The sequence below is a fragment of the Schistocerca piceifrons genome, chromosome 9 (assembly GCF_021461385.2).
Source record: "Schistocerca piceifrons isolate TAMUIC-IGC-003096 chromosome 9, iqSchPice1.1, whole genome shotgun sequence".
Classification (NCBI taxonomy): Eukaryota; Metazoa; Arthropoda; class Insecta; order Orthoptera; family Acrididae; genus Schistocerca; species Schistocerca piceifrons.
The window spans coordinates 35,865,854-35,889,565 of NC_060146.1; positions in this window are offsets into that span (position 1 = coordinate 35,865,854).

The window sequence follows — 23,712 nt, forward strand, 5'->3', positions numbered from 1 at the left end:
ATCTTTCATGAATCACTTACCCCACAAAAATCTTCGTTACTCGAACTACTGCAATACAGCGAGCGCCAATGCTGCCAGCTAAATAAAAGATTCTAACTACTGTAGTCACTAACTACTGATTGGCATAGTTAGCAAATGAGAGATTTTGATGGAGAACACACAATGTATTTACCTTAATAGTGTTCAAAAGTCATCATATATACATCAGTTCATGACATCCAGTCTCTGATGGACACACGTCCAGATCGTCCACTCTCAAAACTCCGCCATCTCTCTCCCCACATCCACCACTGCTGGCGGCTCACCTGCAACTGCGCAACGCTACACGCTGTTCACATCCAATTGCCGAACACTACAGTAGCGAATATTACAACAATGCCAACCAGCCACAGACTGCACACAGCACAGCCAGTGATTTTTATATAGAGCGCTACGTGGTGTTACCAACATAAAAACCTAAACAGCCTACTTACACCTAAACAGGCTACTTACAAATGGAAGAAGAAACGCTAATTAGTATGAACTGTACTAATAAAAATGAATTTCAGCTTATCGAGATAACATAACTGTTTTAATAAGACAAAATACCCCAGATCGTTACTAATTAGACAGATAGACGGTCAAGAAAGTGAGACTAGTAGGTTTCCATTTTTACCGATTTAGGTGACGAAATCCTAACAACGAAAATAGCTGCAACAGTTACTGAAGATGAAGGCCGCATAAATAATTCCCCCTACTCTGTATTGGAAATTTGCAGTTGATACCTCAGCATATTACTCGTAGCTATGCTTTCGATCCAAATCAAGTTTACAGGAATGCAAATAAAATCCATTTGCCCATACACGTGGTAATTCAGATCCCAGTATTAATGCCACCTCGTTTTAGAAGTGTGAGCATTCCCATTGCTAGGTAGCTTAAGAAACACTTCGGCTAATGCACGTTTTCTGGGTGTGGCGAGTCTAATGGAGAATTCGAAACATTGTAGAATACGTTTGGCAGCTATGTAGCCATTTATTTCCTGCGGTGGTGCAGAATTATCCTACTAAATTTACTCGCTAATAACAATATTTTGTTATTTCGATAAACATCCCGAATGATTGTCACATAAGCGCTGACATAAAGGTAGAAAATTCTTGTTTTTGAGTCCAGAAAGCTCTATGAAACGGAAATTGCAGATCATTTTGCCATTTTCATTGCGAAATTGCTGGCTTATTTCAAGTCTACGGTAATAATAGGGGGCTGTTTGCCTGGGTTGTCTGCTAGCCTAGTGAAAGGCGTTTGCTACTGCAAGGGAGGTCTGGTTTGTTTTGGGTTCTAATCTCCATGGAGGCAGATAGACTATCAGTAAAGCAATTTTAAGAAATTCTAGCACCCCCAATACGTTTTATTGCTACCTTTATTCTGAGCCGGCGCCCTGTGGATGTAAATACGAAGGTCTTGTAGAATTTCACACTCCTTACTGATTACTTTTTCCGCTTCTGTCAATAATTGAATTGATTTACGTGTGGCACTGAATGATTTTTAACTGAATTTCGTTATGAATCTTCACGCATAGCCAAATTTGCTCATTTTCATGGTAGGTCAACAACGGTAATCCAGTATGACTGGTCTGAACGTTGACACAGACCGTTTCGTGGCCAAATACGCATAATATTTTGCTAATTCGTAACGATCTGGGGTACTTTGTCTTACTAAAACAGTTATGTTGTCTCGATAAGCTGAAAGTCGTTTTTATTAGTACAGTTCATACTAATTAGCGTTTCTTCTTTCATTTACATGTTATATTTATGTGTTGTGTGTAACACACTAGTCAGTCATTTACACATGACTGAAAACAGTCTGACAAAGTTCGGATGGTTTTTCAATTTCACGCCTGTCCATAGTATGTTGGTAGCACTTGGTCACCTTGCCTGTTATGCTGTGTAGCAGACTTTAAAGCTGTGCGGGTCAGCATAACGAAAAGGCGAGGGGTCTCGCTCGTTTTGTCCACGACTGTACATGTACAAACAACAAATCATTACAATTTCAGAAAAACTGGATTTCATTCAAGAGAGTGAAAGGTGGCTACACTGAGTCACAGCGCCAGAGATTGCGCCAAAGATTATTATTCCGCCGCCTCCACTGGTGCAGTAGTAGTTCAAAGGATGTCGAGGGCAGTTGTTGTTCTGTTGGGCGAGAGAGTAGATGCTGTTCGGTTGGTGTAATGTATAGATGGAAGATGTTGCAATTATCACAGTGTATTTTTCGTCAATATATATTGAGGTAAAAAAAAGTATTACAGATTTCTTTAATGACAATGCCTCTTGGTCACAGGTTCAGTCAACCAAGCATCTGGCTCGTGTTCATGTATTAGACTTGTAATTCTGGTTTCTATGTGCAATTATAGTATTTCTGGTTTTTCAATTAGTTCATTGTAAATGATGTTTAAAATATCTTGTCGCATTGAGGAAGAACCGAGCCAGATACATGTACATTGAGTCACACTACCACAGACAGAACAGTTACACTTGTGCTTTGTTGTTTGGTAGCTATTGTAGTTGCAGGGGACTTAATTAATCAATTGTGTTGACAGAAATTCCTTGTCATTCTTTATTTTTATTTTATGCATTCAGATTGCGTGCTGATACTAGCCAGGGCCAACCGGTTACGAGACTTCGTAACTGGCCACACAGCTACTAAAATTATTGCCAATCTGACTGCATAAAATAGAACTTAGAACTACTTAAACCTAACTAACCTAAGAACATCACACACATCCATGCGCAAGGCAGGATTCGAACCTGCGACCGTAGCGGTCGCGGCCGGCCGCGGTGGTCTCGCGGTTCTAGGCGCTCAGTCCGGAGCCGCGCGACTGCTACGGTCGCAGGTTCGAATCCTGCCTCGGGCATGGATGTGTGTGATGTCCTTAGGTTAGTTAGGTTTAAGTAGTTCTAAGTTCTAGGGGACTGATGACCACAGATGTTAAGTCCCATAGTGCTCAGAGCCATTTGAACCATTTTTCGTAGCGGTCGCGCGGTTCCCGACTGCAGCGCCTAGAACCGCTCGGCCACTCCGACCAGCTACAGGACATGTGTTTAGACATCAGGGAGATGTGCTAGAGGGAGATGTAGAGGATAAAGACTGTAAGGGAAGACAGAGACTGGAATACATCCAGCAAACAACAGAGGCCGCGCGGAGCGGCCGCGCGGTTTGAGGCGCCATGTCACGGACTGCGCGGCCCCTCCCGCCGGAGCTTCGAGTCCTCTCTCGGGCATTGGTGTGCGGGTTGTTCTTAGCTTAGGTTAGTTTAAGTAGTGTACAAGCCTAGGGGCCGATGACTTAAGCAGTTTCATCCCTTAGGAATTCACACACATTTGAACGCTTTGAAATAATAGAGAGCGTTGGGTGGAATTACTATTCTGTGGTTAAGAGGTGGGACAGGAATGGAGTTCGTGTCGGTCCGTATGAAACCAGTCAGAAGACTGATGACAAAAAACTAACAGTCACAGTCACTGAGGTATGCATTGAATCCACCCTCCACATTGCTTCCGTGAAAGCAACGGCATTAGCAAATATTACCGGGCTAAAATTCCGCCTTCTGCTCCTACGTGACATAAAGAGCAAATATGGGTACCTAAGATACGGCATACTTACGTTCCCCGTAATCGTACGTAATGTTTTGTTATGCCAGACACGTTTCATTACGATGTTACGCACGTCACCGCCAGATAAACACGTTTGTTGATAAAACGTTATCGTAGTCTGCATGACTTTGTGTATTCTCAGTGCAAGTTAACCTCTTCCTGAGCATAAAGTGCTAGTCACGCGTAAACAGTCATACAGTTGTTGCTTTGTCTAAGAAAATGTGTTACTAGCAAATACCTTCAGCGCATTCAAGACAGTATGGGAACCTCAGATGGATATTTTGCAGAGATTCTAAACCACATATATATCATCGTCACGAACCGTTACACAATCTTTTTTCCATGATACATCTGTCTTCCGACTTGTTTACTGCAGCCCGCAACGTATTCCTCTCCTGTGACAACCTCTTCATCACAGAGTACCACTTGTAACAAACGTCCTCAATTATCTGTTGACCGTATTCCAATCTGTGTTCCAATACAGTTCTTGCTCTCAACAGATGCCTCTAGTACCGTGAAAGTTACTCCCTGATGGCTTAACCAACATCAAATCGTCGCTACCCTTCATCTCGTCAATATTGTCGATATGTTGATCGCTCCGATGGCTGAGTGGTTTGCCGGCACGGTAGCTCAGCGTGTTCGGTCAGAGAGCTGGTTGGCCTCTATAATAAACTCAGTGGAAGGATCAACAAACTTGAACGGATGTCATCTGACGTCCGCAACGACCTTTAAAAAAAAAAAAAAAAAAAAAAAAAAAAAAAAAAAAAAAAAAAAAAAAAAAAAAAAAAGTGGTCAGCGTGACGGATTGCCGTCCTACGGGCCCGGGTTCGATTCCCGGCTGGGTCGGGGATTTTCTCCGCTCAGGGACTGGGTGTTGTGTTGTCTTCATCATAATTTCATCTACATCCGGCGCATAGGTCGCCCAGTGTGGCGTCGAATGTGATAAGACCTGCACCAAGGCGGCCGGACCTGCCCCGCAAGGGGCCTCCCGGCCAATGAAGCCAAACGCTCGTTTCATCTACATTTATACTCCGCAAGCCACCCAACGGTGTGTGGCGGAGGGCACTTTACGTGCCACTGTCGTTACCTCCCTTTCCTGTTCCAGTCGCGTATGGTTCGCGGGAAGAGCGACTGTCTGAAAGCCTCCGTGCACGCTCTAATCTCTCTAATTTTACATTCGTGATCTCCTCGGGAGGTATAAGTAGGGGGAAGCAATATATTCGATACCTCATCCAGAAACGCACCCTCTCGAAACCTGGTGAGCAAGCTACACCGCGATGCAGAGCGCCTCTCTTGCAGAGTCTGCCACTTGAGTTTGTTAAACATCTCCGTAACGCTATCACGGTTACCAAATAACCCTGTGACGAAACGTGCCGCTCTTCTTTGGATCTTCTCTATCTCCTCCGTCAACCCGATCTGGTACGGATTCCATTACCTTAAATCTTAACTGCACTGTTGGACCTTTCTATGATTTCTGTAATTGCGTCTTCGATGCATAGACTGAACATCCTTGTCGTCCATCCTTTTTAATCCGAGCACTTCGTTGCTGGTCTTCCTACTCTTCATGAATGCATTTTGGAGGCCATGTTTACTTGACTTTTTTTCTTGGTCCATGCTACCTTCTCTGAAAGCTTATCGGAGGATTTCTGGTTTACCATTAGTAGATGATGTAGGGTGAGAAAATAATAAGCTAAAATATTGTCGCCGTTTTTATGAACAAATATGGGAACCACGTTCAACAATACAAGAAGACATGTTGACTCTGTACAACACCGTGATCCGTAACCGTAAAAAGAAACTATGTGAGCCACTTACAGTTTTCTTCTTCATCATCATCTTTGCTTGTCCCTTTCGAATACCAGGTCGCCTTAAATTTGTTCGTTGAGGCAATGTTAGTGACAGAACGTAGTTGGATGCGTCCCTGACTCCATTCCTTCCCACTGGAATGGAACCCATTGTGTCTGCTTCTAGAGTCAAGTTGGACTTCGTGTTGTACATGTTTGCTCATCGCTTATTTGCGACGGGGAAGCAGCCCAGTATTCACCAAGTGTGATGTGAGAAATCGCCTCTAAACCACATCCATCCTGGCCGTCATATCCACCCTCGTTATTAATTCGGTGGTCGTATTGGATACGGGGAGGGTGCGCGTTTGCCTTGACGCAACGCTAAACAATAACTTTCTTTATTCCTTGTTAGTAGATGAAGAGAGTCGTGAGTGGTTTGCCGGATGATAAATACATGGTGGTTATAACTGAGGAGGTGTCACGCAAAGACGAAAATTTCCTGTAAACGCAGTTTTCTCCAATCAACATATTTCAGGTATACAAATGAACGAACATAACACATGGCAAGCGCCTTTACTTTTGTACCAAAAAGGGGTTAATAGCTGTAAATTATATCTGTAATTAAAATACTCGTATTCCTTTAAACAGTAAATTTAATTATGGGCATGTTCTCATTTGCATCAGCCATTTGGATATGTTGCCCTCAGAATGATTTTCAAAAATAAATATATTGTTGTAACTTTTTTTTTCAAATAATTTACATCTTTCTCCTATAACGTATCTCTAGTAATTTAGTATGTGATATGATGGGAAAATATTGTAAACTGGGAATTGCAAGATTGATATTTAGTCTTTTACCGGTAGTTCTGGTTACACTGTTGCTTCACAATTATTTACAATATTTCAAATGACCATAACAGAAAAAAATGATATAAAAAGGCATTACCTAGAGGTAACTATTACACGCAAACATATAAACCAGAAGAATGCCTTAAACAATCACAAGCAATTTCCTCTACCTCTGTGCTTAATAATATGGGTATATCGTCAGTGATGGACGTATACCAATTTTAAGTCCTCTTTTGAGTTTGCCAATCGTCACCGAAAACAGTTTACAGTAATGCATCAACATCTTTCTTCTATTCATTTGAGATTGGATGGCCGAGAAGTGCTTCACCTCGTGGTTAAGAAAAAGAGTTTCGTAATGACCCATTCGCTCTTGTTCGTGCTGCTGGGACCTCTAGAAAGGAGTTTCCTCCGTATCAACATGACCGTTTCCCATAGCTTCGTACTTGTATGTGAAAATTCCTTTCATTTCATTCATGTGATCTAAATGTCGTAGGCCGTTAGGCAACGATTTCGCGTCTATCACTCTCCAGTCTCCATGAAGGTTTCTTATTTCACCCACTGACTGGCAGACCTCATAACATTCCTTCTTTGTCCGCCCCGATAGCTGAGTGTTCAGGGTGACGGATTGCCGTCCTGTGGGCCAGGGTTCGATTCCCGGCTGGTTCGGAGATTTTCTCCGCTCAGGGACTGGGTGTTGTGTTGTCTTCATCATCATTTCATCCCCATCCGGCGCGCAGGTCGCCCAATGTGGCGACGAATGTAATTAAGACCTGCACCAAGGCGGCCGGACCTGCCCCGTAAGGGGTCTCCGGGCCAATGACGCCAAACGATCATTTCCTTCTTTTTTGTCGATATGTTCCTCTCCTCACTTCTTATCAATCAGACCAATTTTCAACATCATTGTACAGCACTACTCAAACGGTTCAGTTCTCATCTTTTCCGGTTTTCCGCACTCCACGACTCACTTCAAAGCAATGCTGGGCACAAACGTACATTCGTATTAATTTCTTCCTGAAAATAGAGCATACGTTCGGTGCTAACAGAACTGTATAAAATGTTCACTCTATGTGCATGGTGCAGCAACCGTGATATATTCTTTCTACTGCGTGTTCCCGTAAGAGTGTGCAAAAATGTAACAGGACATGGAGAACGCTCCAGTGAACGATTTCAAGTAAGGAACGTGGAGCCGGAGAAGCCAGCTTAAACAGATATGAAAGTAGACTTGTCTACCGCTTTGTCTAGCATCACTGTTTTGCAGTCTATTTACAGCTAACGTGTGTCCAAGTTTACACGTACTGCGCTGTTTATTTACATGTACATTCTTCATTTCCTGCAAGGAAAACAAGAGGACGACCCTTACTAGGAAGTAATGATGCAGGTTTTGTTTACTTTAATTGCCCATAAGTTGGTACTGTTGTATCGTATTTACATTGTCGCATGACAGAACGCGCTATGAATCAATGACAGACCCAATTATCACTCAGTGCTGTTCAGAGACATACAGTAAAATACGATGGAGCAGTACCGGTACAGTTTCGCAGAACTCACTGACATGCACCTTGTGTATGGGGGAGTACGTTGCAGTGCTCTCGCTTCTGAATTGCTGTACGGGGATCGATTTCTTGACAGGCATCATGGGTTAGGACGAGTGTATATTTCTCTCGGTCAACGAATGCAGGTGACTGGTTCATTGGAAAGAAGAAACGAGGGATCTATCAACACGAGGACCACTCGCACACCCGATTCTTAAGAGAAAGTGCTGGAACGTGTTGCAGCGAATCCCACTACAAGTTCTCGTCCTATTGTTTGAAATGGGCGCTGCTCATACTAGCGTGTAGCGAGTACTCCACAACAAAAAAAATGGTTCAAATGGCTCTGAGCACTATCGGACTCAACTGCTGAGGTCATTAGTCCCCTAGAACTTAGAACTACTTAAACCTAACTAACCTAAGGACATCACACACATCCATGCCCGAGGCAGGATTCGAACCTGCGACCGTAGCGGTCTTGCGGTTCCAGACTGCAGCGCCTTTAACCGCACGGCCACTTCGGCCGGCGTACTCCACAACAAGTCCATGCAATCCTTGTAACTGATTTTGTACCAAGGGTCGAATTGTGTCAGTCGTTGCTCCAACAATGAATTGATCGACCAGATTTCCTCCAAATCGTACTCTTTACTGACGAGACTTCATCTCATCGTGATGGTATTTCGAACAGCAGGAATACCCAAGTGAAGGATGAGGGAAACCCTTATTCTGTAGTAGACTCACAGCGTGAAGTAGGTTTTGCTGTGATATCTGGGACGGCATTGCAGGCGACAATCTCATTGGGTCATATCTTCTACCTGGCTGTCTGAATGGCCACCTGTACTGGAGGATCGTGCAAAGAGTTCAACCTGAATTGCTGGAGAACGCACCCTTGGCTGTTCGTGAGAGGATGTGGATACAACACGATGGTGCACCACCTCACTTCAGTGTGGATGTCCGCAACCCTGTCCATTCTGTATTTCCTGGTCTCTGGATTGGAATGGGATATCCTATTCCACGGCCTTCGAGGTCACATGACGTGAATCCCCTTGACTATGTCCTCTGGGGATATCTAAAGTCACTTGTGTATGAGACCCCAGTGGATACGGAGACGGAATTATTTGCCAGAATTGTTGCTGCCTGTGATGTGATTCGAAACACACCAGGGATATTTTGTCAGGGTGCCTCAGAATCTCGCTCGCCGATGTCATACTTGCATTGAAGTTGATGGCCGTGAGTTTAAGAACATTTTGTTCAAAATGGTTCAAATGGCTCTGAGCACTATGGGACTTAACATCTGAGGTCATCAGTCCCCTAGGACTTAGAAATACTTAAACCTAACTAACCTAAGGACATCACACACATCCACGTCCGAGGCAGGATTCGAACCTGCGACCGTAGCAGCGGCGTGGTTCGGGACTGAAGCGCCTAGAACCTCTCGGCCACAGCGGCCGGAAGCACATTTTGTAAGATACAGTACAAATGGTACGTTCATTGTGTCAATGATGGGACTTCCAGATAACTTTAACTAACGCAAACAAAGAAGCACACAGTAATGTGATTTTATTCCTATTATCTCCTTAAGCTGGCTTCTCCAACCTCAGGTTCCCTACTTCAAATTGTTCAGTGGAGCATCACTTGTGTCCTGTTAAATTTTTGCACTCTCTTACGGAAACATCCTTTATGCATGGTCCCAAGTTTCATCAAGCTATATTACTAGGTAGTGAGATATCGTCCTTATCTTTTACACGCCAGTGTACTAAGAAGGTACATAGAATACAACCGGTCACTTAGACTCAATATTAGGGAAGTGTAGTGGTTCATTTCTTTTTTCTTTTTTTTGTATTGCCTCTATCGAACACAACTAGTACACAGAAGACAGTGTATAAAGAGAAAACCTGTACAAAAAAAGAACTGTCTGGCAGAAACTTAGTGCTATAAAATTACAGCCAGAGACTCTACTCATGTATGTCTTTTTTTTTAATTCTTTCACTTTCCTTGGTTTTATCAATTATTAAGTTTCCTTTTCTTGGCGCTCGACTATCCAGATGTAAGAGACGCCCAACGAGTTTTATATTAATACGAGGCCTATTCGGAAAGTAAAGTCCGACCGGTCACAAAATGGAAACCACTGTTAGTACGTTTAATACGACCTTGCACAATCCATACCACAACTATTATCAGGACGGGAAACGGGATGGCGAACCATAGCTGGTAGTCATACTTTGATTTACACAATTTATTAACATAAGATTCCTTCAGACAGTTCCCCACAATCTTCAGTACAATGCAGCAGTTACTTAGTATAAGTTCTTCTTGAAACAAGACAGTTACCACAACCCAACAAGTATAACCATAAAATGCACATGAAATCAGTTAAGAAACAACCAGCAAACACAGTATTGCCGTGGCTTCGCCACACTTAACGAAAGCCTACAACTAACAGTACAGTTCCTATCAGAGGGGGCCAGTCACTTAATTGCATTTAAATACTAGACGGCCCAACACGGCCCAAACAACACTTAAAACTCACGTGGTTAACCACAGTTCACTAGAACATGGATATGTAACAGAAGCAAGAAAGATTTCCATGAAATAAACCCAGAATACGCTCTACGTGACTACACACTGTAACTTAAATAGAGATGTGACATCGGCTCAACAAGCACTGTGGACTGTCTATTACTACAGAGACAGATCACTGCAATTAGACGAAAATCACACGACAATGGATAGAGAGAATTTAATTACTTTACACCTGCTCTATTTGCTAACGTTTACTTAGTTGCGGGTCTATCTTTATGTACCCCAAAAAACATTTGTTTAAACGTCAGAAAATCACAATCAAATTACAAAACGAGTTTTACCCGCCTTGGCCGAAAGGAAAGATATACTAAACTTTTGATGTGGGGTCTTCGCCCAAAGCAATTCAGCCGTGGCAGAGTTACGTAAACACAGCACGACCTAGGCTGCGGGTTGGCACTTACAGCAGCTTTTGACAAACACAGGATAATTGCAACTCTCTGAAACACACACAGAAATACAGGGCAGAGTCCTTGCACCAGACATACGTGCATCAGTCTGCAAAATGTTCCGTCCACAGCAATCACTGAACTTTAAATTGAAACCATTTAAGGACGGTTAACCGATAATAGTAATATCCACTTAGGTGCAGTTTTGAATCACTTAACACCCTTAATAATCAATTAGAGAACAACCAGTACAGTTATAACTAAGACTTCACTGCGAAGCCAACATTTAACCAGCTCACACGGAGCTCATCCACATACTTTTAGATTAACGGCTGTGTAAGTTCCACAATCATCTAGCGAATGAAACGCCTCTTAACATGTCGTTCAGCCACATACACTAACGGCCAACTTACTTGATGTTTGCACACAGCATAACTCAGCGGCTCATGCAGCTTAACCACTTTACTTCAAGGACCTTTCCCTTAATCACGAAACTTAGATCTCCGAGCTGCCCCAACACAGACTTGCCGACCAATACAACTCTGCGGTATATCACGCTGATAGAGCACACCCGGTCGCAGTCGACACTCCTTTCTCCGGAGACGTCCCAAATCTCTCAATGTTTTCCTTTCTAAAGCTGACGACCGACTCTCGAAGCCCGCCAACCCGGAAGAAAGCCACACGATATCCAAAGATCACATATAACCTCCAAAATCGATCGCAACGATATACTCAACTGTGAAACTGAAAAATGTTTTATTTGCAACATCTTCCAGCTACTTCTCTACATAGTCGCCGCTCCAATTTAGAGATCTGTCGTAGCGTTCTACCAACCGTCCAATGCCCTCGTCACAGAAGGCAGTCGCCTGAGCTTCCTGCCAATTCTCTACACTGGTATACAGCTCGTTGTCTGTGCCAGAACGTTGTCTTCATAGCTCGCGGTTCATGTGAGCAGAGATGAAACTCAGGGAGAGTCAATTACGGGTCGTGTTCTGGGTGATCGAACACTTCCCATCGAAAAGGCTGCAGGAGCATCTCCATTGCCCCTGCAGAGTGCGGCCGAGAATCGTCGTGAAGAATGAAACGCATGACAGCTGTGTTATGTGGGTTGCATGACATCAGGCGAAATGTCACGCCAGGCCCTCGTACGTGGCGGAAGACACTACTGTTCCCAGCATCTTTACGCACTCGCTGTGCACTCAAAACTGAAAAGAGCGACGTGACGCGGTTAACGGGCTTACTAGAGGCGCAGCCCAACACATCTGTGATAAAGCTTCATCGGATGTTCACTGTGGTTTCCATTTCGCATCCCACCGTACCTCATCTAGGCGCTACAGTCTGGAACCGCGCGATCACTACGGTCGCAGGTTCGAATCCTGCCTCGGGCATGGATGCATGTGGTGTCCTTAAGTTAGTTAGGTTTAAGTTGTTCTAAGTTCTAGGGGACTGATGACCTCAGCAGTTACGTCCCATAGTGCTCAGAGCCATCGTACTTCACTTTCCGAATAGCCCTCCTATTAACGCCATTTTAATTCAACTGTGTTTAAATACAAGGTGTAAAACTTTGCTTCCAACGTTTGCCATTAGGTGGCGACAACGTTAAGTAGCGGTCGAAAGAAACAGATAGTAGAAGGCCGCCAGTTAGCTCGGACCTCGGCCAACATAACCTCATTCAAACATTAGTCGATTTCTGCCTGCATCATATAGTTGTTGTACATTGAAAATGTCAGTTTACGTGCCTAATTCTCGTCATTTGCGGGAGGTGTTACTGTTTCGTTGCAATATGAAGAAAACAGCGGCTGAGTCTCATCGAATGCTCTCACGTACGTACGGTAAGGACGCTTTTAGTGAAAGAACGTGTCGTGAGTGGTTCCAGCGCTTCAATAACGGTGATTTTAACGTTGTTGACCGGCGTAGTGGTGGAAGAGAGAATGTTTTTGCAGATGCAGAATTGGAGACATTGCTGAGTGAAGACTCGGGTCAAACTCGAGAGGAATTGGCACGATTAGTTGGAGTGACACAGCAAGCCATTTCAAAACGTCTCGAGGCTATGGGCATGATTGAGAAAGAAGAAACTTGGGTCCCATGTGAGCTGGAACCAAGAGACGTGGAACGGCGTTTCTGTGTTTGTGAACAGTTGCTTCAGAGGCAAAAACAGAAAGTATTTCTGCATCGCACTGTGACCGGGAACGAAAATGGGTTAATTACGATAACCCTATACGCAAAAAATGATGGGGATATCCCGGTCATACTTCCACGTCGACGGCCAAACCGGATATTCACGGGTCCAGCATCACGCTCTGCACTTGGTGGCACCAGCTCGGCGTCGTGTACTATGAGGTTTCAAAACCAAGTGAAACAATCGCAGGTGCTCGTTATCGATATCAATTAACGCTTTTGAGCAGAGCGTTAAAAGACAAACGGCCGCAATACAGGGAGAGGTATGATAAAGTGGTTTTGCAGCACGACAACGCTCGACCCCACGTTGTAAAAGAGGTCAAAACGCACTTGGAAACGTTGAAATGGGAAGTCCTACCCCACACGCCGTATTCTCCAAGACATTGCTCCCTCTGACTGCCACCTGTTTAGATCAATGGCGCATGGCCTGGCTGACCAACACTTCCGATCTCATGAACAAGTCACAAATTGGATCGATTCGTGGATCTCTTCAAAAGATGAACAATTTTTTCAATGCGGGCTTCGTACACTGCCGGAAAGGTGGCAGAAAGTTGTGACCAGCGATGGAAAGTACCTTGAATGATACATGTGTAACCAATTTGTTTCATTAAAGCCTCAAATATTGGGGAAAAAACGGCGGAAGCGAAGTTGTACACCTTGTAAATTAATTCAAAGACACATTCCTTTTAATACGTTAAGAATATCCATTCAAACCATTCGAAACTTATCGCTCGTATAAAAAGTTGGGTCGGGTTGTTTAGTGATTAATACGACCAGACGCCCACTACCGATAAATATTTTCCTATTTTTCACAAAGTGCCTGATTTCACAGAAAACCAATTCCGACTATCTGAATCGTGGGCTCCATGTGGTTCCCAAGTTGTTCAGCGACCGTAAACCATAAAATTACCAAATAAGCAGCAACCAGTCGCAAAATCATGTTTTCTTTGTTTACTTTTGCAAATCGGTTTCAACTGATTATGTTTGACCTCTGCTTAAGACAGTATTACTACCCAGGGCAGATATTCGTTGAAAGCACCGATGATGGCTGTTAATCAGTTGAAATCGATTTGCAAAGGTGAATAAATAAAACATGATTTTTCCACTGGTTGCTGCTTATTTGGTAATTCCGACTATATTTCAATTAACGTATCACAGTAACTTACGCGGTCAAATGCCGTTAAGAAATGACGGCAGCCAGCATTCCACATTCGTCTGATTCAAATAACAGCTTACGATAGAATCTCTTTTTTTAGAGGTCATTTTAAATTAATCTTTATGCTTTGGCATCAATTTGCAGTTCCACCGCTTTTGAAGTGTGCCTGCTCGACACGACGACTTACAGATACGATAGCTTTATGTAAATTTTTGTTCTTTACCGATGCATACTTTAGAGATCATTTCTAAGCTTACTATAAAATATAGGTGAGGATATACGTCTCAGAAGCCGAGTGGGAGTTTTAGATTTGTTGAGAGGGTTATGCGAAAATGCATTCTGACCATAAAGGTAATAGTAGAGAAGACGTTAGTGCGACTTGTTGTAGAATACTGATCGCGTGTTTGGAGTTCCCGTCTACATCTACATATAAACTCCGTAAGCCGCTATACCGCGCACTAGCACTAGACATTTCCTTTCCACTCTCAAATAGAACGAGAGAAAACGGACTGTCTACGAGGGCTATTCGGGAAGTAAGGAACGATAGGTCGCGGAATGGAAACCACAGTGAAAATTGAAACTGTTTTATTTGCAACAGTTAGCTACAACTTCCAGCTACTGATCTCCGTAGTCGCCGATCCGACTTAGACGTTTGCCGTAGCGTTGTACCAACTTTCCAATGCCCTCGTTATAGAAGACGTCCGCCAGTGCTTTCCGCCAATTCTCTACGCTGGCCTACAGCTCTCTCACTGTGCCTAAATGTTGTCTTCATAGCCAGCGGCTCATGTGAGCAGAGATGAAACTCAGAGGGAGACAATTACGGGCTGTATTGTGGGTAATCAAACATTTCCAACTGAAAACGATGCAGGAGCATCTTCATTGCCCCTGAAGAGTGCGGCTGAGAATTGTCTTGAAGAAACCGCACGACAGTTGTGTAATGTTGGCTGCATAGTTTCAGGCGAAATTTCTCACCAGGCACCCGTACTTGGCGGGAGACACATAGTTCTAGGTATCTTTATGTACTCACTCTGTGCTCAGAACTAAAAAGAAGGACATAACGCTATCGACGGGCATATTACAGAGACTGCCCAACACACCTGTGCAAAACTTCGCTACCGATCGTTCCTTACTTTCCAAATAACCCTCGTATAAGCCTCCTTACGAACACTAACTTCTCTCATCTTATCTTCGTGGTCCTGACGCGAAATATTTGTTGACAGCAATAAAATCGGTCTGCAGTAGGCCTCAAACGCCAATCCTCCAAATTTCCTTAACAGTGTCTCGCATAAAGACCCACATCTTCCCTCCACGGATTCCCATTTGAGATCCCGAACAATTTCCGTAGTATCTGCTTGCTGATCGTACCAAACAGTAACAAATACAGCTGCACACATCTGAATTGCTTCATGTCTCCCTTTAATCCGATTCGGTGCGGATTCCAGACACTCGATCAGTATTCAAGAATGGGATGCACTAACATTCTATATGCCGTCTCCTTTATAAATGATGGCTCATCTTTCCCAAAATTTTCCCAATGATACGAAGTCGAGCAATCGCCTTCCCTACTACCATATGACGTACTCGTTCCAATTCATATCGCTTTGCAACGTTATGCCTGGATACTTAATCGACGTGATTGGGTCAAGCAGTACAATACTAACGTTGTATTCGAACATTTAGGGATTGTTTTCCTAATCATCCGCATTAACTCACATTTTTCTACATCCGGGGGCAAGCTGGTATTTATCATACCAAAGACAAATGTTGTCTAAGTCATCTTGTATCCTCCCACAGTCATTCAATGATGACACCTTCCGGTACACCACAGCGTCGTCAGCAAACAGCCTTAAACCGTGTCTGTCAGATCATTCACGTATGAAGAGAATAATAGTGGTCCTACCACACTTCCCTGGGGCAGTCCAGACGATATCGTTGTTCCTGATGAACACTGGCCATTGAGGACAAGGTATCAAGTAGGCACGACAAAAGGCATGGAACGAGTTCACTGATGCCCGGCTAGAATGGAAATCCTAGGAAGGAAGACGACGTTGTTCTCGCGGAAAACTGTGATGTAAATTTGTAGAACCTGTATTCGAAGACGACTATACGACAATTATGCTGCCGGCAATGTATATGTCGTACCAGCGGAAAAATGTTCCCGAAGGAGCACAAAAAGGCGAATATGTTTCTGTTTAAGATATCCCGACCGAAAAGCGGGGTGCCGGCCGCTGAGGCCGAGCGGTTCTAGGCGCTTCAGTCTGCAACCGCGCTGTTTCTACGGTCGCAGCTTCGAATCCTGCCTCGGGCATGGATGTGTGTGCTGTCCATGGATCGGTTTAAGTAGTTCTAAGTCTAGGGGACTGATGACCTCATATGTTAAGTCCCACAATGCTTACAGTCATTTGAACCATTTTGAAAAGCGGATTACAAGCTGTCTCAGCCTACCTTCCTCAGCATCTAAAAACGTTTGTCCATAAATTTTGGCATTCTAACATATTAGTGTCCTTTTTAGCATGTAACTCACCTCTCTCTCACCTCTCTCTCCCACTTGCTGCCCTAAACGTAACTCGCACACACACCCAGTCCGTGGCTGTAAGTCCCTCATTCTCATTATCTCTTTGTATCTCTCTGTCACTGTCTCGTGTCTCACAGCCTACATTCAGTCCTTCTACTACAGTCTCCTCTCTCTGTAGCTGTCTTCTTCTTGCTCTCTCTTACTACTACTGCCTTGTTCATTCCTATCTCTTCTCTCTCTGGCTATCACTCTTTCTCTCTTCACCGTTGTCACTGTCATAGATTCTGTCTACCATTATCATGGGCTATTACCCACTTAGTCTTTCTCCGTCTCTTTATTCCTCTCCCACTGATACTGTCTCCTTCTACACTTCCACTGTGTACCTCTCTTTGTCTCACACTGCGCTGTGTCCTTCGTTCTTTCTATGCCACAACCACGTTCTACTATCTTCCAGTATTTATTATCCGTCTATTCCCCAGTTCCACGGCCCCATCTCTCTCAGGATAAAATATCGTGAATAAGCTCGCAAGCCAAAATTTTTAGTTAAATTTTTAAACGTGCGGAGGAATGCGGAATGACGTACCATATAGCCTACAGTTCATTCACAGTCTTTTAAACAGGGCCATATTCGCCTTTCTTGTGCTCTGATAGGAGCATTTTTCCATCCGGTGCCCTTCTTTTCCGTGCCACAGCAGCGTATGCCGTTCATATGAAATAACGATACGGGTCAGTAAAATTTTTATAGTTCAATTACGTAAAAGTGAAATAATGAAAAACTAACTGTACACCTCAGGCCGGAACTAATGGTACCTCCATAAGACCTTTGAAGCCCATCGCAGATCACATTACATGAAAAAGTATCACACGATTTCCTCCATTTGTCTAAGCAGAAAATGGTACAAATGGCTCTAAGCACTACGGGACTTAACATCTGAGGTCATCAGTCCCCTAGACTTAGAATTACTTAAACCTAACTAACCTAAGGACATCACACGCAATCGTGCCAGAGGCAGGATTCGAACCTGCGACCGTAGCAGTCGCGCGGTACCGGACTGAAGAGCCTACAACCGCTCGGCCACAACGGCCGGCTGTCTAAGCAGGAGGAAGTATGTAATACTCATACTTTGACATCAACAGAACCTGAGATATGAGACCCGGAAGAATCCCGTATTTAAGCGCGGCCTTTTGGAACATATTTATAAGCATGCTGTCATTTCCGTACCGATTAGAGCCCGTAGGCGCCTAGAGGCTTGTGGAAAGTAATTATTCCCTCGCTCAATAAGCGAATGCATTTGAATTAAAATCGATATTATTGGTACGGTGTGGAAACATAAAATAATAACCATATTTCACTTCGTCTTCTGAGTAAGTTTTTGACTTAACGAAAAGTTTAAAAATAAGTCAATAACTTGCGATAACTTCGTCACCGATACTTTTGTTCTGGCATTCTCAATGTATTAGTATCAATGTTAAATTGCTAAGCGATATGTCAACTAGAAGTAAGTGATTTATTTGGCAACGTAGTTATTGGCCACGTTTGAGTCGAAATTGGCGTAACGAACCAGAAACGTTTGAACACTGCAACCGACATTTCGAACGCGTCCCCCCCGCTGCCGTCACATTACACAGTCTAATCGCGCCGCAGTGCTAATCAGAGGTGACGGAAAATCGATTCCAATCGCGATAATCGACTTACTCGCAGAGTAGGGGGTTCCCCACCCCTCCCCCCTCCTCCTCCCGTCCCCTCTCATTCACAGTAATCAGTTGCGGAGCGAGAACCCCGAGTCCGTTTGATCCGCACCGCTGCCTTTCGGAGCCGTTCCTTCCACTCACGAAAACGTAATTAGAGTTATGAAGCGTGGAGGGTAACAGACGCTATTTTGACAATCAAAGTAGACTCTCACTCAATTCGCACCATTCCCTTCTGAATAAAGGCACGAAGACTGGATTCGATATACTTTTTCTCCCGCAGATCCATGTGAGAAGATTTTCAAGGATTTGGAAGATGTTATAAGAAAATATCACACAATAGATATTTACGAAAAAAGATATATGCAAATGTACATCCCCCAGAACCTATGTACACTGGTCCTGATGTAAAACGTAAAAAAAAAAAACTCCTTTCATTTGAGAGGTTGTAACAAACTTTTCACGAGTCATATGACCGATGAGCGTACAATAACTCTTAGGTTAGTGTATCAGGAAGTCAGTTTCCGGCACCAACTGACAGTGCTCAAATTACTGAACTTTAGATATGTAAAAGATATCTTTCATATAACAATCACTTTACTTCGTTATTATTATTATTATTATTATTATTAGCGAATGTCGCCATTGGGGAGATATAAGCAGGTGAGTTTCAGTCTTTCTTAGCGTCCTTCTTATTTTCCCAATACTTCTTCATTTTCTCCCCGAAGTCCTTTTTTTTTTCTTCAGTCCCCTTTGGTCGGTATGGTTTTGGTTCCATCTCTGGAGTAAACTTCCACTTATCAATTTTTCTTCTGAATGTATCCCTGTCTAATGTGTTTGATATGTCAATTTTCGTTTCTGTCAAAACCTCCTTAATTTCAGTTGCCCAGGATATCGATGCTTTAAGTGATGTCACATATTCCAATAGGCGTTTAGTTAGTCTGTTTCCAGGTAATCTGTCTAGGCGACCATAAAACTTCATTCGCCTCTTTCTGAGTGCAATTTCAATGTATGATACTTTTTCTGTTGACTCGATGGTTTGCAGTCTGTATCCATCTTGCGTGAATCGTGGTCCCAAATTTTTCTTATAGTCTTTCTCACGATTTTCTCAATTTCTTGTGATCCCAGTTTTCGTTTCAGTGAGAGTGTTTCACTTGCAGATGTGACGGTCGGTTTGATTACTGTGTTGTAATGTCTGATTTTAGTGCCTTTTGACAGGCATTTTGTGTTATATATTACTTCATATTATTAATAATGTTCTGGCTATGCCCTCATGTAATGTTTTGTGGTTCCTGGCTGGACGAAAAGATGGTGGTATATAGGTGGGTAGCCATTTTCCTCTCACTACTACACAAAATGCACACTTAATTAAAGTACGCTTTATTACAGGAACCAATTGAGTACTTAACTTCAGTGATGTCCAATCTGAAGTCCTGTGGTTAACAACAATCAAATACGAGGGTTATTCGGAAAGTAAGGAGCGATCTGTCGCGAAACGGAAACCACAGTGAAAATCCGATGAAGTTTCTGCACAGGTGTGTTGGTCAGTGTCTCTAGTATGACCGTCGATCGCGTTACGTCGTTCTTATTAGTTCTGAGCACACAGGGAGCACATACAGGTACCTAGAAACAATAGTGTCTCCCGCCAAGGACGAGGGCCTGGTGAGAAATTTCGCCTGAAGCTATGCAGCCAACATTACATAACTGTCGTGCGGTTTCTTCTTCAAGGCAATTCTCAGCCGCACACAGCAGGGGCAATTAAAATGCTCCTGAATCGTTTTTAATTTGAAATGATTGATTACCCACAATACAGGCCGTAATTGTCTCCCTCTGAGTTTCATCTCTGCTCACATGAACCGCTGGCTATGAAGACAACATTTTGGCACAGACAACGAGCTGTAGGCCAGCGTAGAGAATTGGCGGAAAGCACTGGCGGCTGCCTTCTATAACGAGGGTATTGGAAAGTTGGTACAACGCTACGACAAACGTCAAAGTCGGATAGGCGGCTATGGAGATAAGTAGCTGGAAGTTGTAGCTAACTGTAGTAAATAACACGATTTTGATTTTCACTGTGGTTTCCATTTCGCGACCTATCGTTGCTTACTTTCCGAATAGACCTCGTTGTTGTTGTTGTGGTCTTCAGTCCTGAGACTGGTTTGATGCAGCTCTCCATGCTACTCTATCCTGTGCCAGCTTCTTCATCTCCCAGTACCTACTGCAACCTACATCCTTCTGAATCTGCTTAGTGTATTCATCTCTTGGTCTCCCTCTACGATTTTTACCGTCCACGTTGCCCTCCAATACTAAATTGGTGATCCCTTGATGCCTCAGAACATGTCCTACCAACCGATCCCTTCTTCTAGTCAAGTTGTGCTACCAACTTCTCTTCTCCCCAATCATATTCAATACCTCCTCATTAGTTATGTGATCTACCCATCTAATCTTCAGCATTCTTCTGTAGCACCACATTTCTAAAGCTTCTATTCTCTTCTTGTCTAAACTATTTATCGTCCATGTTTCACTTCCATACATGGCTACACTCCATACAAATACTTTCAGAAACGACTTCCTGACACTTAAATCTACACTCAATGTTAACAAATTTCTCTTCTTCAGAAATGCTTTCCTTGCCATTGCCAGTCTACATTTTATATCCTCTCTACTTCGACCATCATCAGTTATTTTGCTTCGCAAATAGCAAAACTCATGTATTACTTTAAGCGTCTCATTTCCTAATCTAATTCCCGCAGAATCACCCGATTCAATTCGACTACATTCCATTATTCTTGTTTTGCTTTTCTTGATGTTCATCTTACATCCTCCTTTCAAGACACTATCCATTCCGTTCAACTAGTCTTCCAAGTCCTTTGCTGTCTCTGACAGAATTACAATGTCATCGGCGAACCTCAAAATTTTTATTTCTTCTCCATGGATTTTAATACCTACTCCGAATTTTCCTTTTGTTTCCTTCACTGCCTGTTTTCTTTGGGATTGGAATTATTATATTGTTCGCCTGCCTCATACATTTTTCTCTCCAGATGGTAGAGTTTTGTCAGGACTGGCTCTCCCAAGCCCTCGTAACATGTACTAATTCTTGAAGCATGTCTGTGTCCATATCACAATTGTATACAACGACTAATGCGAAGTATTGAGGTGCAATGCGAACTGAGTCCCGATGCGACTACTGAGGTACGGAGATTAAGGGATTGGGACAGCTCGGTCGGCGGTGACCGAGCGAGGTGGTGCAATGGTTAGCACACTGGACTCTCATTCGGGAGGACAACGGTGCAATCCCACGTCCGGCCATCCTGATTTAGGTTCTCCGTGATTTCCCTAAATCGCTTCAGGCAAATGTTGGGCTGGTTCCTTTGAAAGGGCACGGCCGCTTCCTTCCCCGTCCTTCCCTAATCCGATGAGACCGATGACCTCGCTGTTTGGTCTCTTCCCCCAAATCAAACCAACCCAACATCCTAAATAAGTAAGGTAAGGTCGGCGGTGGCAGCCTATATGCCAGCCTCTAGAATACAGTTGCCTCCACATCAATATGAATTTTTCCCATAGCTTCGTAGTAGTACGTGAAAATTCGTTTCATTTAAGTTACGTGATCCACATTTTGTAAGTCTTTAGATAATTATTTCACGTCCATCACTCTCCGATCTGCACTAAGGCTTCTTACTTCATCCACTGATTGGCAGACCTCATTATATAGTTCTTTTGTTACAACTGTTGCCTTTTTTCGTAGAAGTGTCTCCACTCTATTGACTATACGGTCAGCAGGTATCTAATTTGTGAATTTGTCATAATAATTATTAATATTAGTACTGTGCAGTATAATTACGAGGGAGCACAGAAGGACAGACCGGTGCTAGAAGCTGCCCTGCGAGGGAACATCTGGCCGAGAATGGAATGGAAATCACGTAGCTGGAATCGGCGTCTCCTATTGGCCGTAGCGGACTAGCTCTTCTTTGCACGAAAAGTGTGTGTGGACAGGTTCGTGTTTGCTTTAAACCACGTATTTTCACTAGCTTGTATCGCGCCACATGCTCGATTTCACTTAATTTGCCTGAAGTATTCAGTGTCTATTTATCTTATATCTACCGTTAAACTCCATCTCTCTCTCTCTCTCTCTCTCTCTCTCTCTCTCTCTCCCTCCCTCTCTCTCCATTTTTTTAAAATTATTGACACTTTCGCCATTGTGTTTAGCGCCCGCAAATGTAATCTATATTCTTCTTCCTCGCACTAGACAGGAAGTTATGCTCCTAGCTGTGGTAAAAATCAGATGTTTCTGAGGAGATGGAAATTATTTTGTCAATCAGTCATTTGAAACGTTTAAAAATACAGATGTTAAAAATGTGATCATTTATTGTTTCGAAGTTAGCGATCCATCGATCTTATAAAATCCTGAAAAATTTCAGATTTCTTAGTGTGAGCAAATCCGGAGAAAGCAGTCGTACTCTGGAGACAACATAATATCAGCTAAAAATAAAAAAAATGTATAAAGCGAGCATATCCACTTTTGAAATTGACCTACAGCAGTAGCTAGATTTGTCAATGGTGTACTGACATTTTTGGGAGGCTCCCGTTACAAGATGGACGTAGAGACCGCTACGTTCCTGTACATCTACATCTACATCTACATCTTCATCTACACAGGTACTCTGCAGATCACACCTAGGTGCCTGGCACAGGGTTCGTCGTACGGAATTCAGAACAATACGCTATTATTCCAATCCCGAACAGCGCGTGGAAAAAAACGATCGCCTGTATCTTTCCGTGAAAGCTCTGATTTCCATTATTTTATTATGATAATAGTTTCTTCCTATGTACGTCGGCGTTAACAAAATATTTTCGCATTCGGAGGAGAAGGTTGGTCGTTGAAACTTCGTGATAAGATTCTGCCGCAATGGGAAACACCTTTGTTTTAATGATATCCACCCCAGATCCTGTATCGTGTCCGTGACATTCCCTCCATTATTTTTCGATAATACAAAACGTGCTGCTCTTCTTTGAACTTTCTCGATGTGCTCCGTTAATCCTATCTGGTTTGGGTCGCAGACCGCGTAGCACTATTCTAAAAGAGTACGGACAAACGTAGTGTAGGCTTTCTCTTTAGTAGGCCTGTTACATTTTTTAAGTGTTCTACCCATAAAACGCAGTCTTTGTTTCGGTTCCCCACAACACTTTCTATATGCTCTTTCCAGTTTAAATTGTTTGTAAATGTAATTACTAGTTATTTAGTTGAATTTACGGCCTTTAGATTTGGCTGATTTATCGTGTAACCGAAGTTTAACGGAATCCTTTTAGCACTCATGTGGATGACCTCACACTTTTCATTATTCAGGATCAATTGCCAATTTATGCACTGTACAGATATCTTTCCTAAATTGTTTCGCAATTTGTTCTGATCTTTTGATGACTTT